Source organism: Gossypium hirsutum, chromosome D13 (assembly GCF_007990345.1).
Source record: "Gossypium hirsutum isolate 1008001.06 chromosome D13, Gossypium_hirsutum_v2.1, whole genome shotgun sequence".
Classification (NCBI taxonomy): domain Eukaryota; kingdom Viridiplantae; phylum Streptophyta; class Magnoliopsida; order Malvales; family Malvaceae; genus Gossypium; species Gossypium hirsutum.
In genome coordinates this window covers 36,918,190-36,927,040 of record NC_053449.1, presented here as the reverse complement: position 1 = coordinate 36,927,040, position 8,851 = coordinate 36,918,190, and the positions used below count along the sequence as shown (strand labels likewise).

The 8,851-nt window shown below is 31.6% G+C and overlaps 2 non-coding genes and 1 pseudogene across 2 annotated transcripts; 2 read left to right on the top strand and 1 right to left on the bottom strand.

Annotated features, from left to right (window-relative positions):
- Positions 1–1,422: 1,422 nt before the first annotated feature.
- On the top strand, positions 1,423–1,586 carry LOC121226039 (U1 spliceosomal RNA). The gene has a single exon (XR_005923937.1). It is a non-coding gene; the product is annotated as a U1 spliceosomal RNA (small nuclear RNA).
- Positions 1,587–2,600: 1,014 nt separating this feature from the next.
- Positions 2,601–2,762, top strand: LOC121225917 (U1 spliceosomal RNA). Its single transcript, XR_005923819.1, has one exon. It is a non-coding gene; the product is annotated as a U1 spliceosomal RNA (small nuclear RNA).
- A 355-nt stretch (positions 2,763–3,117) lies between these two features.
- Positions 3,118–6,803, bottom strand: LOC107918278 (cysteine synthase-like; annotated as a pseudogene).
- Between the last annotated feature and the right edge of the window lie 2,048 nt (positions 6,804–8,851).

The window sequence follows — 8,851 nt, the reverse complement described above, 5'->3', positions numbered from 1 at the left end:
AAAAAAGTTATTAAAATTTTTATAATATATATATTATTTTTTATAGTTTTTTAAAAGTTAAACTTTTTCAAATTTTCAATTTCTAGATTTTGTATTTCTTTAGTTAAACTTTTTTCTATTTTTGAATTTTTATTAATTGTTTTGAATTTTTAGAATTTATAAATTTTGAAATAAATACAAATTTATTACTAATTTTATAGAATATATATTTTTGAAAATTTTAAGTTTATAAAATGTATATATTTTTAATTTTTATATATTATTAGGAATTTTTTAAAATTTATATTTATATATTTTATAAAATTTTATTTTTAAATAAACTTGTTTTTTTGAATTTTTTTGAATTATTATATATGTTACTTTTAACTTTTTAATCAATATAATATGGATAATATTAAAAAATAAAATAAAATTGAAGTGGCACATTCTAATAGGACCACGTGTTGGTCTTTATTTATTTTTTAATGCCGCAAGTCAATTCGAATAATGGAGAATAATTTAAGTACACAAATGAGAAAAAAAAAAGTTAAATACCAAAATAGGAGAATATGTATAGTTTAAGGGGTCAAAATGGACATTAGAACTTTTAATTTCTTTGGCATCGACTCTATCCGCAAAGACTAGTTTTTATTCAAGCAATTCCTAGATTTAAAAATTTTTTTGGTTGGAATATTTTATTTGTTGAAAATCTATTTTATTGTTTAAAATAAATTAAATATTTTTTGTTTAAATAATAATACAAATTCACTAACGATTATCATAAACTTATTCCATATCCGAAACGGTTCATAGTAATATTATTTTAAGAGAATGCTTCAAAGTTAAACACAAAACTTGTGATTCTAGCTCTATACCGAGTCCGTCTTCATACTCGTATTACTTATATTTAAGAGTACATGTTTAACAAATAAAACAATTCAAGAGAGAATTTAAAACATTCAAATACGGATCCGAATATCATAGAGTTTAAACTTTTGATTAGGCGAAAACCTATTTGCTACATTCTTGCTTAAACCGTTCATCAGGACGGCATGAAGAAAGAGTTCATTGAACTACAACTTCCACTATTCAATACATAAATAATAGAACTCTTAACTCTAAAATAAGTAAATTTTGAAGCTGAAAGTGAAACATATAAAAAAAAACCCCTTCTTTTGGCAAAATCATAACCCAATAATCTAAAGAAATTACTCATTTTCACAACAAAGATTATTACAACCTTATGTAATTAGATTACCAATCAAATTGGTCATTGGTTGGTGCATTTTGCAGGCCCCAACTTCCCAAAGAAAGCCAGTTATTGGCAGTTTTTGGATTTAAAAATTAAGAAGCCATATTTCCTAGTATCCCACATCGATGAGGTAAGCAAGATGCAGGTGGAGGTTAGTGGTTTAAAAAAGAGGAAAAGGTGCGGATGCATCCATACATACCTGGACGGGGTCTATGGGCGATCAAGTAGGCCCATGGCCTAGGTTGGTGGCCTCCATTGCACATTGAGGCGGTGCATCAGCCTAACATCTCCTTTTTATGGAGAGTGTACGTCATAATTTGTGGCAGCTGGGGGCTCGTGTTCGCGCGGCCCCCTCCAACAACTAAACAAATCATCAAAACTTGTTATTGCTTTCATTAATTCTCCTCTGGAAAATGTTCCAAGCCCATGTGTAATGTCAATCTCACTAATCGAATTTGTTAATGTACTCCTTCGAAAAATATTTCAGCCCATGGGTAGAATCAAAATCACGAATCTCGGTTGTTGATTTACTACATAAAATGAAATTGGGTACCTGGGGAAACAGAACTATTCTACGCTGAACTTTTCAGGATGCATCGAAACCCCATGGCTGAATGCTCTGATTGTTAAGACAAGTGTTAATGAAATTTAACCAGTTCGTCTGTGGATGGTTAGTGTTGCAGGGATTCTAGTTTGAAGTGGATTAAGGGGTATAGGTTTAGTAAAACTATTGATGGCAGGTAAGCCAAGGTCTTCAAAACGCTTTGTGGTACTCAATCACATGACCCCGGTCTTCAGGCATACAGTTTCACACAAAGCAACTTATACAGTTTTATATTTTGTTGTTGGCCTCAGTTTTATACAGTTTCAACATCTCTTTCTTTGCAATATGTTACTATATGTTCTTTTTTGTAAGTTTCACCTACCATTGCACTAGTTGATATGAGATGGATTGGTTTAACCTGTTGAAGATCCTGCTAATTTGCAACACCACTCTCATGGAGAAACTTGCTGTAAACTCATGGTATCTCATTAAATTTAATGAAATATTTTAAGGATATTGGAGATATATGGTACGAGCTCAATTTCTCCAGTAGAATTGTATGGGAACTTCAACTTGTACAGATATGGATAGTTTGATCTTCTCTTTGTGTCTGTTTTATTGGCTGATTTAGAACCAGTTTGTTGTCCGTGAAAACGGAAGTTCATATAGCATAATTGCTCGGGAGTCTGGATCTTCTTTTCATATATAGGTTTGCTGAGTCACCCGCGCTAACTTATGTCGGAGCACTTATCCCACATGGAAAGAACATAAGAAAGGAACACAAGCTAGGGTTTATAAATAAGAAGCACCTAGCAACGTTCGAACATACTTACCTGGGCGGGGTCGATGGGTGATCAGTAAGGCCCATGTTCTAGGTAAGCGACTTCCATTGCACTTGGGAAGGGCACTTGCCTAAGGTCTCCTAAAAGTAGGAGAGCCTACGTCATAATTTGTGGCAGCGGGGGCCTGCGTTCGCGCGGCCCCTACTAATTTTAGTTTTTGTTATTAAATTGTTTCGTAGTTGTAATACCTATCAGTTGAAGATTCTCGTTCTTAAACAGCCTTCGGTAGAAATTCAATGGATTTTGAATCTTTCAATCGACGGATGGAGAACCTAAGGAGATAACCGAAGCTTCCATTGGAATTGACAAGCTGCTTCAAGATTTGGGGAAAATCCCCGCTTTAGCCAAAGCTTTAATGGATTCTTCCATGAGATTTTAGGGTTGTTAAGGCTTTTTAACTTTGATTTCAATGTGGTAGGACTGAGTTAACGAATACTGAGATATTTCATGCTGTTGCGATATCCCATATCAGAGAAACATCAAATTTTATGAAACTCGAATTTTAAAAAATGGACAACGGATCTTATTGAAACTTGACTTATTTTCTGTTTGATTTCACAAAAGGGGGGCTTCAATAACATTGTTCGAACAACATTTGCCCTTATTCCATCCAATATAAAGCCTAGACTAGTAATTTTGAGAATCAATGATATCAGAAAGACTGACATGCTGCCTGACGGTTATCTTTTCCATAGAACACACTACAATTCACATGCTTGAAGCTAAGATTTAGATCATTTCAAGGCTCGAAAACCATATTTTCCGCTTCCCGTTTCACAGACTCGAACAGCACCGAAGAGAGGTAACGCTCTCCAAAGCTAGGGAAGACCACCTGTTTCGGATCGATATCACAAGATTAAGAACTAGTTTTGGGGTGCAAGAAAACAAGAAAGTACCATGTCAAGTCATTAGATTTTGTGTTATATGTCAGGATTGTGCAGCCGGAGTAGGCGACATAGAAATGTCACCATAACCTTTTCTATAACAGTATTTATCTCTCGTGCATTTCCTCAATGATTGAGTAAAAGACCAAAAAAAAAAAAAAAGACTTACAACAATGAGCTTCCCAGCATTTTCTGGCCTCTTAGCTATCTTAACTGCAGCAGCAGCGGCAGCGCCAGATGATATACCAACCTGTAATATGTGTTCCAAACAATTATTACTAATGAAACAGGAGTCCACCAACAGAAACTAGTGCAGTTGAATCTAGTTTACCAGTGAACAAGTACCAACAAAGCTGTTTATTTCCTTATCAAATCATATCACTTAAAAGCGAAGAAACTTACTAATAATCCTTCTTTCAAAGCAAGTTGCTTTGCAGTTTCGACAGCTTCTTCACTTGATATCTGCAGTCATACAGGTAACAATCATTACAACAAATAACCTAACAATACGCGCATGGAGGAAAAACTACAAATGAACAAAAGGCACATGCTCATATATGTCAAATACAACCATATTTCCTTCCCTATAATCATCTAAATATATATATAAATCCAAGTAGGAGAAATATATGTTACTTCAAATCTTCATTTTTGTTTAAGTAACAGTGTCATGTGAATATACAAAGGATTTTCTGAATACATGGGAAAACTTAGAAACAAAAGTAAACATACTCTTATGGGATAATACATACTTGTATTCGAAACTCACACCCAAAGTTTGAGTAACATAAGGTCAAATAGAAAACCTGGTAATGAATAAGTATTGATCCTAGACGGTAAGAAAACAGGTAGTGAATTGTGGCATAGGAAAAATGCATATCTTTTTAGGCTTCTGCAGAAATAGCATTTATATCCCACATTTGGAATAAACAAACACAACCAAGACTCACTTGAATAACTTCATCAAGTAAATTGACATCTAAAACACCAGGAATGAATCCGGCACCGAGTCCTTGTATCTTATGTGGACCTTGAACATCAAACATGCAGCAGTTCATCAATAGGTAAAACATCGTCACAAAATGTCATGTTAACATGAAGAACAAAAGAAACAAGTTTTGGCTTCAGATGGCCAGATCTAAGAGACTAAAGACAATGTTAGCATGCCGGTTATTATGGGCGAATACATAGATTCTTGGAAAAAAAAAATGCACGTCTGCAAACCTACACTCACACCGATACATAGTTCCTATATGTTCAGTTAGATGTTATAGATGTAGAAAATAACACAAGCACGAAAAATAGATAGATATGCATTATGAAGAAAAATGTGTAAAAGAAGCATTGTTATGTTACAACTTACCGGGTTTCCCACCAGAAAGCACTGCACTTTCAATTGGTTCCACACCAATGAGCTGGATAAAAAGTTATGTGAGAGGCAATATAAGCAAATGTGAAAGCACACCCATCACCATCTAATTAGGCATTAAAGAATCTAACCTTAATGTTGGGATCCTGCTCTTTGAGATACTTCCCTGCTCCTGTTACTGTACCTCCAGTCCCAATACCTGAGACAAGTATATCTACCCTCCCACCTGTGCCTTTCCATATCTCTGGTCCGGTTGTCTTGTAATGGATCTAAATCAGGAAAGAAGAATCAGATCATGGCACCCTCCAAGATTCCGATAATCAAAATATGCATGGATAATGTTTCAAAATGATACCTTTGGGTTGGCAGGGTTTTCAAATTGCTGAAGAATGAAAGAATTTGGTGTCTTTGCATGAATTTCCTCAGCTTTCTGAACAGCCCCTTTCATGCCGCGAGCTGGATCTGTGAGAACAAGTTCAGCTCCAAAAGCTCAGAGGACCATTCTCCTTTCTAAACTCATTGAAGAAGGCATCGTAATTACGAGTTTGTAACCCTTAGCAGCTGCCATGAATGCCAATCCTATCCCGGTATTACCACTGGTTGGCTCGATTAGGACACTCTTCAACATATAGGAAGAAAGGAAATTATGTTAAGTGAAAGCTTTTCTTGTTAAATTGCTCAAAACTACAACATAATGATAACATAAGAACCGGATATAGATTTAGACAGAACAAAAATAGAAGCCAGCTCTTTGCTTTTTCTTGCAGTGCCCGTGTCCAACATAGCATAAAAGGCCTAAGGACTCCAACAAAAATGCCCTTTCAAGTTGACAACAAGGCATAATTTAACTGTAGGGCATAGTAACAATAGTATAGAAAGATCACTGTGATAAAGCAATCACTCTATTTCGATAAGACAACCTTAAAAACACTTTCCAGAAATAAGGCCTAACATTGTGAAGGCATATGAGAGTACAGGAGTCAATGCATAACATTAACTCGAAAATTCCATCCCATAAATGTGTAGGAGAGAAATATCCAAATACCAACCTTACCCGGTTTAATGATGCCCTTCTCCTCCGCATCCGCAATCATACTATACCCAATCCTGCAAGTAAAGAAGAGTTTGCATCTCATCAAATATTATAGATTCTAGGTCTACGCATAACTGAACACAGCATGATAGCATCCATAATGATCCAATCTGTTCAGCATATTATCCAATTGAACTTTGAACGGGGAGGTGGATGAGTTTAATACCTATCCTTGACACTTGAGCAGGGTTCCATTGCCTCCAACTTAGCAGCAATCGGAGCAACACATCCCTCAACAACCTTGTTCAGATATACCAGTGGCGTTTTGCCGATCAACTGTTTATGTCAAATCCAACAAACTTTAGCAATAGTTTTTTTCTTAAAAAAATTAAACAAAAATAAATTACTGTAATTAGATTGATGATGAATGATGATGATGAACATTGGCTTACTTGAGTGACATCTTTGGCAATTAAATCCTTGTCTTCCATTTCTTCTCAAGTTACTGCAGAAACATTGCAGAGCTAAATTGTTAAGCAAAAGTACAAGCTGAAGTAATAGAGAACAGATACAATTCCAATAATTTAACAGCAATAAATGATAAAAGAAATGATAGATAAGCTTAAAAATAAATAAGAAGTATAATTTTGCAGATGTTAAAAGTACCCAAACTCTAAGCTTGCAAGTTTTTATAGAGAAAGATGGTATGTTTTAAGCAGAATTAGAAGAGTCAGAAATGGTAGATAAGCTTAGAAGAAGAGAACCTTGTCTAGACTACAAGAAAGTTTTCTTGTAAATCAAAGAGGATTATTTGGTGGGATTTTATGGTAGTGCCTTGTCAATATTTTCCTCTGAGAAAATAAAAATGTTGCTAATATAAAAATAATTCCATAAGTAATATTTTTCTTGCTTACCTGTATCTGTCTGAAAGTGAAAGTTCCGTCTCACACGCGTTTGGTGATAAGGAAGAAAAGCCGAAAACAAGAACTTATTATTTAAGGTAAACTCACTAAATTATTATTTTCATTTTATTTTGTTCATTATATATATTTCAATGAGTTGTGATTGCTGTGATTGCTTGTAGAGGTGAGTGTTTTATCGAATCGAGTGAAAAAATTTTAAATTAATTGGGTTCACGAGTCCTATTTTATCTTTCTAACTCAATTTGAATTTTTTCGAATCGAGTTTAGTGAATTTAAATTCGAGTCGAGTTAAATTGAGTGAAATTAAAAAAAATTAAACATGTCAAATAAAAATATTGTTATAGTATAACTATTTTCATGTTAGAACACATAAATTTAAAACCATATATATTTGAAAAAAATTTCAAAGTAAAATAATTATAATAAAAGATAATAAATTTGAATCATTAATGAGGTCCCAAAATTATTATTTTAGAAAATTTTTAAAATTTTAAAATTTTTATATATTTTTTAGAATATTTAGAATTTTTTAAAATTTTAAATTTTGAAATTTTTATCAATGTTTTGAATTTTAAAAATTATTTTTATTTTTATTTTTGTAATTTTTGTTGAGAAAAAGACCAATTTACTTATTTTCAAAGTTGGTAGAGATCAAAAGAGTATTTACACCAATCTGTTATTCGAATTATTCAAGTTTTTCGAAATGTGAAATTCAACTCGAAACTAGAATCGAGTTATTCGAGTAGACTCTAATAATTCAAATAACTCAATTCAACTAATTCGAAATTTAAAACAAAATTAATTTTTTTAAATCGTATCGAATTTTACTCAACTCCAATTACTTGTATATGATCCAGTTATAATAAAAAAAACAAATCCAATCTTTCCATGTGCTCACATCTTGGGGTATTTTCAAGTACTAATACAAGAGGATTGATAAAGCTAGAGAAGAAAGAAATGGAGTTTTTTTTGTTTTTTTGTCTTTTTTTTCTTCTCTATTAAAAATTTTGTGAAAATTTTAATTTTTTTTTAAAATTTTGAATTTTGTAAATGGAGAACATAAATCTCAATCGGAAATTTTTTTATTATTATTGAAGAACATAATTTTTTTAGAATTAAAATTAAATCGATAAATTTTGAAACTTAGATTTATTGAATTTTTTACAATTCAAATTAAAATGACATTATGTAAACATTGAAAGTTAAATTTATTGAATGTTTTATATTTAAGATCAAATTGATAGAATGTATAAACATTGAAGAGCTAAATTTATTATTATACCAATAAAAGTCAACTTTCTGTCACTCATCTAACGACAACTAACAAGAGAGTGACCAAAATATTTTATTCGAAATTTTTGGAGATTAAATCGGAAAAAATAACAATTCAATGATTAAAATAGAACGAATGCAATAGTTTAGTGATAATTTTTGTAGTTTACCCAATTATTTATTATAAAAACTATTATTTCATTTTTAAAATGATTAATATAACACTGAGTACTAGAAGTTGACATTTTTACTAATTTGGTATCTAACCTTTCTTTTAAATCCAATATGGTATTTGAACTTTACACTTTTTCTTAATTTAGTACCTAAGTTTTTTTTTGATTAATTTGGGACATGAACTTGATAATTTTTTTCTTAATTTGATAACTAAGCATTTTTTTGTCCAATTTGGTACTTGAATTTGACACTGTTTCCTAATTGTTTTGGTACATAAACTTTTTTTTTGTCTAATTTACATAAACTTTTTTTGTCCAATTTAGTATCTACTTTTTTTGTTCAATTTGATATATGAACTTGGGTTTTTTTACCAAAACAATATTAAAATAATAATTTATCACCCAAATAATATAATCTTATTTTTATTTACCAAAATGATATGTTTTGAACAATAAAAAATAGAAATTCTAAAAATTATAGTTTATTAAAATAAAAAATTATGAAAAATAAAAAAATCAAAAAAATATTTTAAAAATATAAAAAATTTTAAAATTCAATGTTATCCAAACTGGACTGAAC